Source organism: Ambystoma mexicanum, chromosome 1q, assembly GCF_040938575.1.
Source record: "Ambystoma mexicanum isolate Mex_15411 chromosome 1q, UKY_AmexF1_1, whole genome shotgun sequence".
NCBI lineage: Eukaryota > Metazoa > Chordata > Amphibia > Caudata > Ambystomatidae > Ambystoma > Ambystoma mexicanum.
In genome coordinates this window covers 211357788-211369754 of record NC_090922.1, presented here as the reverse complement: position 1 = coordinate 211369754, position 11967 = coordinate 211357788, and positions in this window count along the sequence as shown.

Genomic DNA, 11967 nt, shown 5'->3' with positions numbered 1-11967 from the left:
GGCGCTCATTATTTGCCTGGGATGAACCCACTTTTTGCTGTATCCCCAATCCTTCTCCACTTCTATGGTGTATTTTGACAATTTACTCTGAACTGATTTAAGCTTCCTCAGTTTTCCTGGCCTCATCTTTCTTCTTGTTTTTCTCCTGCAATAGCCGACAGTGATGCGCTATTGTCAACTCTATCTCAACCCCCGGTTGTCTTTCATTCCCACCTGTTTCTTCATTTGTCTCTGTACTGGCTTTGGCAACCCTTGACATAAAATGTGGTAAAATAATGCCACCATTTTTTCCCACTGCTCCTTCGTTTCAAGTTGCCACTGCTCTTGAATATCCTGAATGTAAGCAATAGGGTCTTAATCTTACTTCATGTTACGTGTCATAATTGCACCCATTTCTGATGTTTCAGGATACTGCACCCTGTGAGCCCTCCACACGTCTGCTCTGCAATTATTAAATGGCGCTCCATCATGCACTGTGTTTTGTGCTGTTACACTTGCATTACCTGCCTTCCTCCATATGTCATCAGCTCTTTCTCCAATAATGGCTGCCAAGAGACCCTTAATGTCCCCTATGGCCAATGAGTTTCCCCCTGTCATCTTTTCTAACTCATATGCCCATTTCTCAACACCCAATGTCAAACTCGGGAGCTTGCACCTTATCTTTGTCCATCTGCGGCCATGGAGTATACTGTGGTCTTGCTCCCCCTTTTTCCAATAAGGGAAACTGCATAAAACCTAACTTGCAGTCGGCTCCCATTGTCTGTCTATCCATGACGGGAATGATCATTCCTGACCGGTCCTCGCTGGTAACGATCTTAACCTGCTCATATATGGCAGTGATTCTCATTTCTCACTGTGCAATCATCCTCTGGGACGATCTGGATATGGTATGGGATCTGACGTCCTGTCCTTAGGTTGTTCCAGATCCGACCATCTTACTTCCTTACATGCGCTTCCTTCCTCCCCCCAAGGAAAGATTCTCTTTCTTCGTCTGACATGTCATGTCCTCAAGAAGTAGGACTACTCTCCCCTTCACCCTGGTCTAGGTTCAGTCTACTTAAGGACAAGGCTCTATGCTCAAGACGAAACAGATTTTCTTCTTTGCTTCATGGTTTAAATGTTGATGAAGCATCCCGTTTGCCTCGACTTTCATATCTACTACTTCCCTTTAATTCAGGATAAGTCTTATCAATCCTATCTCTGATGCTTCCTATGAAGAAGTTTTCCCTTTGTAATGCAACTCTAGATGCCCCTGGCGTTGCTTCCTCATCGGAAGAAACTCTTCTATTCTGTCCCATCGTATTGCTGGACTCGGCCCTATTGGATTCCTTCGACCAAGGCAAAATTCAGAACCCCGCTTTCTCCTTTTTCGTTCTAATTCTTCATCTAATTCCCTTTAGTTGCTCGCCTCCTTTCTCATTCTTTTCTCCTCTTGTCTTATCTCTTCTCTCCTCACTCCTGCTCTCCTTTCTTCCTCTTTTCTTTGTCCCTGAATACTTTTCTCCCTTAATTTCTGTACTTCTTCCTCTTCTCTCTTTTTTTCTCTTCTATCATTATTTTCCATTGCTCTCTGTCTATTATCATATTTTCTTTGTTCTTCAGCCCTTTCTTCTTTCTTTTGTTGCTCCTTCTGATACATCTGTTCTCTCCTCTCTCTGTTCTTTCTTTTGTGTTTGTCTTCCTTCAGTCGTTTTGCACATTCCCTGTCTTTTCTATCCTGTTCATCTTTGTCTTCTCTTTGCCTTACTTCCTCAATGCTTTCCCCTTATAGCTTCAGTAATATCTGTCCTCCCATCCATTCATTCTGCAAGAGCGTTATCTCGTCAGCTTTATCTTTTTCTCCTTTCCATCTCTTAATCTCTCATTCTCTTGCTGAGAATACATTTGATTGCTCACTTTTCTCTTCCTTGTTTTGTATAATCTTAAAGATCTCCTCTTTTCTCTTACTCTCCTCTGGACTATCGTCACTGCTATACACGGACAGTTCATATATTGAATTAGTATATCCTGCCGCCGCCTTCATTTCCTTCAATGGATACAACCCTACGTCTTGGCTAGGTAAGGGGAGCTGAAGGCTAGACCACTTCCTCCTTACGCTGGCTAAGTATCCACTCCTGGGGTGATGGATTTTCCCTCTCTTCCTGGTACATTTTCCAGTGCTCTAGAACCTTTTCTCAAATGTCTTCCCCTTGTATGCAGCATGCAAGTATGTGGTAATGTGTTGCAATACCACTTTTGACACTGATCCCCTTGTGGCCATGGCATGAACATCTTATCTGATGTGCCATTCACCCATTTCGCACTATACTGTTAGAGCTTGGGCATGTGCTTTGGCAATGTTTTACATAAATGCATCAGAGGAGTGATATCTCCCATTGTGACGAGTCTCAATTGGCTGTCAATACTTATCAGATTTTATAAAACGGCTTTCATCACTTTTCAATACTTTTAAAAAAACAAATATGAACACACTCCAACAATCACCGCTCAAACCTCAACCCTTTTCATTATCTCTGTCTGTCTGGGGATTGGTACCAATCTCTCCACTAAGTTATTGTTCAATGATAGGGTGTTCATCTGGCTTCAATCAGTGGTCACGGTCATCCATAATTCTACTAAAAAGAGCCAGGGAGTATTGCTGGGGTGACGTCAGCCACAATGGGCTCTAAGTCAACCCCGCCCAACCAGTTAGCCTAACAGTTGTTTCTTTACTCCTTAGTCGTTGGTGTTTTGCTGGTGTTACTTGCATGATAGGGTACCTGCTTGTTGGTCTTCGCGCAAGGCTACTTGTATGTCCATCTATTCAAAGTTAGGAATGCAGGAGGACCTGACCACTTCTTGATCACTGGCCAATTGGCTTGGAGGAGCTGGCCTATTGCTGGCAGCCTGGCAGGAGTAATGCATTTTCTGAACTACATCCCTTTGCTTGATTTGTGCTGCATCTCTGCAGACCTTGGCCATATCTACTTCAGATATTTTTAATAACATGTCTTCATTGACCTGTTACATGCTGTTTTTGAAGTCCATTTAATAATCAATTAATTAGTAGTACCATGTGGATTGAATGGTGTTCACTTGCGACACCATTTCTGGTGCCAAAATGCAACAGCAAAGGTCCCCGACAAACAGACTCTGGCTCAGAAGGGCTCCCCCTCCTCACCAATGTAGCCGAGCTTCCTCGTTGCCGGCATGAATATGTTGCTGGCAATCCTCAGACCTGACTTTTTCGTGGGTAGTGTAAGGAAGGCATGGTATCAACAATAAGAGAGACACAATTGACCACAGATCAAGGGTGTTTATTGAACTTCAATTGTGTTTGAAAAATGCCTATCAAATCCTAAATCTAAAGATGCAAGCAAGCTACCACCATCAAATAATTATAACGCAGTCCTAGTGGTGTCTTGTCAAAATAAAAGGGCCTATACTAATAAAACGATTGCCAATCCTTACCTCTAAATACAAACAGTTTGGGAAACAATGTTATTCAGAAGAAAAGTGTTCAATAAATAATATTTCAGGATATTCAAGCCATTGGCTTCCCTTCCCCACATTTTCAGCACGCAACAAGGCAGCACACTCGAACTTAGCACAGTCTCTGGCTTCTCTAGCATGAGTGCGCAGTTCAAAACTTCAGCATCATGGGCTTCTGTGCCAAAGTCTCTTTACCATTCAAAGTCACTTCTTTCAGAGGGCCTTATGCAACAAACAATAAAGTTCCTTTCCTTTTTGTATTTCGCATATACACAATTTTCTTAGATGATTTATTTTTCACCTCAGATCCCCCTCCGCGGGGCTCTTTTCCACTTTAACACAATGTTCTCAGGATATCCACGTATCTAATTTCTCAGATGATTCACTGTTCACCCTGGATCCCCCTCCACTGTGCTCAGATCCGCTTTGACACAAAATCTTTGATCAGCCTCCCTCTGCCGGCTCGGACCAATTTATCTATTGTAACACAAAACTTACTTCAACCCAAAGCTTGCAATTGATCTACCTCTGCCGGGCTAAGACCAACTTTGTCTATTTTGTTATAAACTTTCTTTACTGTGTCAACATCTAAGACTTCCGATTGTGCATGGGATTTTGCTTGACCCATCGCAGGACCACTTCGATTCACAATCCTTTGCCACTCTTTGAATTTTGCCAACTCTCATCTAGATACCTTACAGAGACCTATGATTGAGCACCCATGTGGTGCCAGACGACACTGTCAAAGGTATTGTATCTTGTTTTCAAAGTTCAAACACTCATCTGCAGTTCAATTTTACTCGCATTGGTTAACTCACCCATTTCATACACTTTTTGTTCCAGCTTTCGCCATACAATGTTGCTGCTTGCAACCTTGGCTTCAACACAGACTGGTCTGGTATCGGTGTCCCCAACTCACCGGCTGTATTGATTGCACTGATGCTGCTTTATTGTTGGCACCAAGGACAGTACCACAGCAGTTGGGGATTCTCCCCGCCTTGATTATGGATGCGACAGGGCCCCGGGGTCCTCTGACACACAATTCAGGATTCCTCAGCCTGGTTTCCTGGTCTTACGCTTTCTATTCTCGAGACTTCGTGAAAGTAACGGTTCCTTGTCGAAAAGGTCAGGAGAACTTCCCTCTTTGCGATTCCCTTCTGCTTTGCCGTCTTTCTCCTCTTGTTAAACTGACCTCTTTGACCTGATGTTTCCTCGTGTGCTTTTCCTTGCTCAAAGTGTGCTCTCGTACTATGCCTTTTATCCATGTGGGGAAGTGTAATGGAAGTCAGATGTGTGTGATGGTCAGTGATTGCCTGATCTTGCCTGACCATTGTATTTCGACACGTCAGATATACGGCTCAGGTGGTAGTCCTTTTTCTCTCACAGTGGGCTGTCTGTAAGAAAGTGTTAGTGTTGTAAACAGGGGGGCGTTCAGTTCCTATATATCCTATCTGGTAGGATGGGATAAAGGTGTTACAGGGAAGGGAATACTGCATCTTACCATCCGGTGTCCTGCTCCCACTCTCCGAAGACCCTCCATCCAGGTTATCCTACTGCACTGGTCCACCCCCAAGAACTGGATCCAAAAGCAATGGTCATGTCCTGGCCACCTGGATTACAGATCCCTGGGGACAAGGGGTGAGACACCAACACTGACACCAGTGTAGGAACAGGAAACATCTTTACTTTGTTCCAGATCCAGGTACAGGGTACAGAGTACATCAAGTAGTACATAGGGACGGACCATCCACTGGCATCCTCTCTCAGCCAATCTATCTTCTCAACTGACATGCACAGAACCATTCATAACATAAAATTCTCGCACACAGCATTCCATGTCACTCACTCACAGCATTCCATGCATTCAGGGCAAAGTGCAGGGAAAGCCAAGCTACAACACATCTTCTCCCTTCAACAACACAAGACAACACCCACGAAGCAGAGACATACACACATACACGAAGAGTCCCAACACATGTACATCCCTCAATCTCAGAGTGAATCCATCTAACAATGCACCCAACACAAACCCCATAACCGTCCTCACCTAGTGGGACAAATCTGCACCAAACAATGTGGCTCCCTTTTTCTACCAAGTAAGGGACGGACACCAAACCACTAAAACAGGATACTGCATCAAATCTTATCGAAAACTTCAGGCTTCCATCCCCAAACCACATAACTCAGGCAACCCATGCCGTACCAATATGTCAGGCGTACCCCAGCGGGCACAGAGAAATGATCCCCTAACACAGACCTCCACACACAGTCATTCTTTCCAGATGGAGCAACAACTATTCACTTGCCACACAATAATAGGCATTCAATAACCACATGACAGAGCCCTAAGCGCACTCCGGGTATCCAACACCCCACAAGTCAGAGTATTCCAAGCACTCCGGGCATCCAACACCCCTCAGAATCCATCACAAACCTGCACCAGTGGACTGTACACTACCACTCAAATGTGGAAAGCCAAGCCCAAGCACACCTCATCATGCCACTCACACCAGACATAGGCCCAACGTGTTAAAACAACAGCATTCCTAAACATGCTGACAGAAGGCATATATTTCTAACAGTTCACTACAAAGATTAAATGCAGTTATTTTTCCTTCTTAAATAATGCAATGACAACTCTGCACTTAAAGAGGTTCATGCCCTACACTGAGATTGTCATCAAGTCCAACCTGTAAAAATAAATGGGTGAACAGAATATACTTCAACAAACATGCACATTGCTCTAAAATTCTTAGCAAGACCATGTCCTCACCAACGTTATTCAAAAACCGTTCAACTTGAAGAAAAAAACTATTGTTAAACAGAATACATTTACTTAGTGCACATTGACAGCCTAACTGAGGCCACGACAAACATTTTCAGTAGCACCTCTCAATTCACTGAGCACCCCATGTTTCACATTCCTTCCACTGCACAAACACAATGCGAAATCTAAAAGGCCTCACATCACACACTAAATTAGTATACTAAAATAACCATACCAGCAATACTAATCAGGAACAGCTCGTACACAACCCAGACGGTTATTGTACTCCAGACTGAAATGAAATCCTCTACAAAACGGCATAGGTTTTTCAAAAGGGTCAAAAGCTTGTATTGATCGCTACTCCTTCCTCATCCAGCACAGTACCTCTGGGGAACATGCCACCCTTGTCCTACAACCGAACTCCAACCATCCCTCTTTCGCACCAGCTCCTCTCTGCCATTATGACCTTCACCAGCCACTGCAGAGCAGTTCACTTCCATCTTCACAGTCCCCACGCGGACACCTCACGTCAGGCAGTGAGCAACGGCTCCCAACCGAAGCGCTCAACTCAAAATGTGATTGGCCGCTGAATAAATAGTTCAGAGATTGGTTCACCACCTCCAGACGACATCATTAAGAAACAGCCTCCAAGCTGATCCGAGCTCTGAGGACACCGGACCCCCTGCAGATCATGAACCATCTACTGTGACAGAACCACTCTGGACACTCGGCCCTACCTGCAGAACCTGCTCCAGCCCACCCTGTTGCCTCTCCGCTCCTCAGTAAGTGCCAGCAATGCCACTGTGCTGCCTCTCTGCTCTTTGGCAAGTGCCACACAAATCTGCAGCCCCCGACTCTTCTGATGCTCAACCATTCCCTGCACCTGAGCTGCAGTGCCCCCTGCAGCACCAGATACTTCACCAAGACAGGCACTCCCTCTTGCGAGCCGGTAGCCCACTTAACCAACTCCTGAATGCGCTCACTCTGTACTGGCCGACCCACCCCACCGGACATTTGTGCTAAACTCACAACTCTTGATACTGGCACCGTGGCCCGAATCACTGCCTCAGCCGCCTCCTGCAGACACGTGTGGTTGCCCCACAGATCGAAGTACCAACTTCAAAAAGGGGCACACACGGCTCCCTCTGAGAGTAAACCTTCCAGCCACGCCACTGCTGCTGAAAGGCTTTCCTGACAGCTCACGCTCACAGCTCCTCCTCTCTCCTGCTGCTCGGAGGCCCTTGCAGCTTACCTTTTTACCCCATGGCAGCTGCTCAAACTTCACAGCAATCAGCAGCTCCCTCTCACTGCTGAGCTCTGCTCTGGCAGACAAATAACTGTCTTCTTATGACAGCAGAGTCCCTGTCTGCCCCCTGCAGACCCAATTGGCCCTTGGCCCTGGCGCTGCTCCTTACATCAGAGGCTGGGCCTCACGGGCCCCACTGCTGCATGCAGCGCTCCTACCTGAGAGAGGACCTTCTCAAGGTTTGGGGGCGGCGGATGTCCCTTTCATGGTGCTGTCCTCCAGCACAGCCAGCATCCTCATTGCCAATGTTAAGTTGGGTTCCTGGCCAAGCACGACACTGACACCAGTGTAGGAACAGGAGACATCTTTACTGTGCTCCAGCTCCAGGTAAAGGGTACATCAGGTAAGTGCATAGGGACAGAACATCCACCGGCATCCTTTCTCAGTCAACCCATCTTCTCAACTGACATCCACAGAGCCATTCATAACATAGCATCCTCTCACACCACATTCCATGTCAGTCACTCACAGCATTCCATGCATACAGGGCAGAGTGCAGGGAAAGCCAAGATAAAACAGTAGTCTTCTGAACCATGGTGTTCTTCGGTGCAGCCCCTAGTTGGTATGGCTGTCCCACAGGTTGATGCCTGTTGTAATGTGCACGGGCACCTGTAACGTGCACGGGCACCTGTGGAATGTTGATGCGTGTTGAGCAGTCAACATTCCACAGTGGCAGTTGAGGGGGACGCCGTGGAAGGAGGCTGCGCTGTGGGGTTCAGACAATAAAGATTATATGTACACACCTTACCTGAGTCCGGTGAGACTTTGACAATGCCCCTGCTTGCTGTATCCACTGGTTATGGCACATGCATTCAGGGGTGAGAACAGGTGAGCGTTCCATGCCATGCCTTTCCCTCCTCTGGACCTTCTTGATTTACAATGGCCATTAGGATGGGAGATCAAAGGGAGCAGCCCTCATCGATTTTCTGGCAACACCTGTTCAAGAATATATTGACCAGGATTTTCTCAAATCATGTTTAGTGGCTGATGACCAGGATTGAGGTATGAGCAGGGGATAAATGGAACCATGTATGTCCGGGGAGGGGAACACTGGTACAGGACAGTTTGGAGCTTGTGTCTGCTCTGATTGTCCTACGCGTCTGCTCCTTTCTTGCCTGCCACTTCTGAGCTGGCCTGGACACAGTAGTTGTCAGGGAGCTGGGGAGCTTATGACAGAGGTGATGGCTGGGGGATGAGATATAGATGGTTCTTTGTGACGGATACATTATGACATAGAATGGACACAGGACGCCTTGGTACACAAAAGTAAGATATGTGTGGAAAGGAGATACCTTGAAAAAAGTAATAGTAGAACATATGTAGCTCAGGTGTTTTTGCTTTCCTACTTTCAGCCCAAGAAGGCACTACCCCGCAAACCCCGGACCAGCTGGAAGGGAAGGTGCATGCAAGGCAACCTGATAAACAAAAGATGTTGCGTTCATTAGAAGATGAACTACAGTCCTGAGTTTCTCACATTAATTACACCACAATAACCAGCAAACACTACAGTATGCTGTAACCCCAATGGGGGGATCTCTATTCGAAGAATCACAAATGTACTACCTAAGCATGCACCAACATGTGTTTACACCCTCTGTCTCCACAGGCCATCCCCACCCTCTCTGGTCCCCCGTGTTGTTCCCTTGTGCCCTCCCCCTTCCTGCACACAGGAGTCTGTCCTGATACATTCTGGTTTCACCATCGCCGTCTTGTGGCCAATGCTGGATTTTACTTTTATGGACTTCATTGATTCACAGTGTGTCACCTTTTCTCATCTCTCATGCTGGACTTCCTTTGCATCCTGTACTCATGGTGTCCCTGAATCATGCTGTTCCCATCTTCATCTTGTATCCTGGCTTGCAACATTATGTGTTACTACTGACTTCTGCAATTGTATTCGCTCTCCCCTCTTGCTTCTCCACTCTTTTTGACTGCTTACTCTCTGTTCTCTCCTCCCCTCCCCTCTCCCTTTTCCTATCTCCTTCCCTCCTCCCCTTACTTTCTTCCATGCACTTACTCTATCAGAATTGTCCTTGGACTAGTATGATAGCAACCTCGTCTGTCGCTCCCACATCCGCTTACTGCCCCCCCCACCTCCTACAGCACTATCTGAAACGTTGCCAGGCCTAGTACGATAGTCGCTTGTCTTGTTCGTCCCCTCCCTTTCTGCACCCCTCACCTTTTGTTTTCCTCCGGCTCTACCACAAATGTCGTCAGGCCTAGTACGGTAGTCGCCTGTCTGTTTCCATTTACTTCCTACTCTCCCCCTCCCTTCCTTATCTATGTCTTGCACTATGTGAAATGTCGTCAGGCCAAGTACGATAGTTAATTTCACATCCTTACTGTTCATGCCCTGTAAGAATGTCGTTGTATTTTCCGTTGTTGCCTCCCTTGCCTTGAAGCGCTTTGACACACATTGGGCCTCATTCCGAGTACGGCGCTAACCAATGGCGCTATTAACGCCTTGGTTGACGCCGTACCCGGACCGGCAGCGCCTTGGTGGATGGCGGAATTACCGCCCCATTCCAAGGTTGGCGGGGCGGTAATTCCCCATTCACCAAGGCTCTTCCCCATTCCCAAATGAGCCCCCATAGGGCTCAATGGGAATGGGGAAGATGCAAATAACGGTGACCGTTCATTACGGTCACCGTTATTGGCTTGGAAGCCCCTTTGCGCCCTCGACTTCAACACCTGCTCAAAGCAGGCGTTAAGGGCGAGGGCGCAAAGGGAACTCGGAGTATGGCGGTAAGGGATCACCGCCACCGGTCTCGTTACCGGTGGCCGCTATCCCTTACCGCCATACTCGGAATGAGGACCTTTGTGTATAGGCGCTATATAAATAAACTATCATATCATATGGTCATTACTTATGAACACAAAGCATCCTCAAAACTCTGAACCTAATGACACCCTCACAACAAACTCCTCCTCACCCTAAACAGGGTCCCAGAGAGGACCCCCTGAGGTGGACATGCAAAGCAGGGCTTCATTAATTCCCTATACCCCTCTATTGCGAGCTAGACGATTGTGTTAAGCTATTTCTTATGTCGTTGAGGCATGGATCATGGAAGGAGCAATGCGGGGCAGAATGTGGACGGTTGGCTAGAGATTCCGCAGGTGGCAGTTGGGAGCAGGGGTGGACTGGCCTATGGGGAACTCTGGAGGAAGGAGATGAAGTGGCGGGCGTCGCTACTGCTAATATACTTATGTCCCAACTAAGATATTAAAACATGACCTACTCACCTATGTCAGCACAGTGTCATCATTTCAGATAGCTCTTAGAAAGACAGCAACCGCCTCTGGGGCCAAAGCAGACCACCACCACCCATACTCCCCAATAGCATGCCCCACAACTACCCTTCTGCTAACACTACCCTTTACCTGAACCTTCACATCACTCCTTGGAAGAGCGCTTGAACTGCATCTACGTACTTATACAGATATTGTTTACCCTAGAGAATGGTGCAGTCCGCCAATTCCCTATAAATTAACATATACATTGAGAGAGACCAAAGAGTCTTTGGTGAGGGTGTTCTATTGCTTGGCCACTAGATCACTGCCCTAAATGACAGATCAGTACCCCATTTCCTGTATCCTCGTGCGGTTGTGGCGCTCTCCGTACACTCCTCATCTGCCGAAACCACTACTGTAGACTGGCATGATTTGATTCCTTTATAGTGGTGCCCCTTTGCCTCAAGGGGTGCCGTTTTCATCACTGCCACAAAGCTAGGTAGACACTACTCATTGCAGCATCCCATGCCCTCAATGGGGTGCCGCACACAGTCACTGCCACAGCCGGGAAGTGGTGCCCAGGTGGGGCACCGCTGACACCACTGCAGCACCCAGGCTCTTGCCATCTTCAACGCGGTGCCCTGTTGGCAGGGGTTGCTGTGCACCATTACCCATGTCCAGGCCAACGCTAGTCCGCTCCTTCAAGGAGCAAGTTCCAGCCCACTCCTTGCACTCTCATGTGAGGCACAGAGCATGGTCCTGCCCCATGTGTTGCCCATGTGTCTGCATCGTCTGTGCATGCCGGGCCAACTCACCACGGTCTCGCACACCCTCTCTTCACCTGGTCACCACAGGGATGCAGGGCCGGGAATTAGATCTTTTTCAGCCCACCCAGCCTGGCCCTAGGATATCACGCAGGCCATGGCTTCCTCCAGGTCTGCTGCTCTTTGAGCCAGCCCGGCCTGGATGGGTCACTGCTTCACATGCTGTGACTTGACTCTTGCTGCTACGCAAACACGGTGCATACTTGTCCATATGCCAGGCTTCTCCTGGCAAACCCAGCCCATCTTCTTTCCCTTAGGAATACTCAAGCTGGTCCTTCTGCTCCTTTTATCTCTAAATCTATCCCGCCCACTCTCTTTCTCTACCTTCAACCATTATTTGCAATGGTTCTTTTTGTTCTTTCTTCACA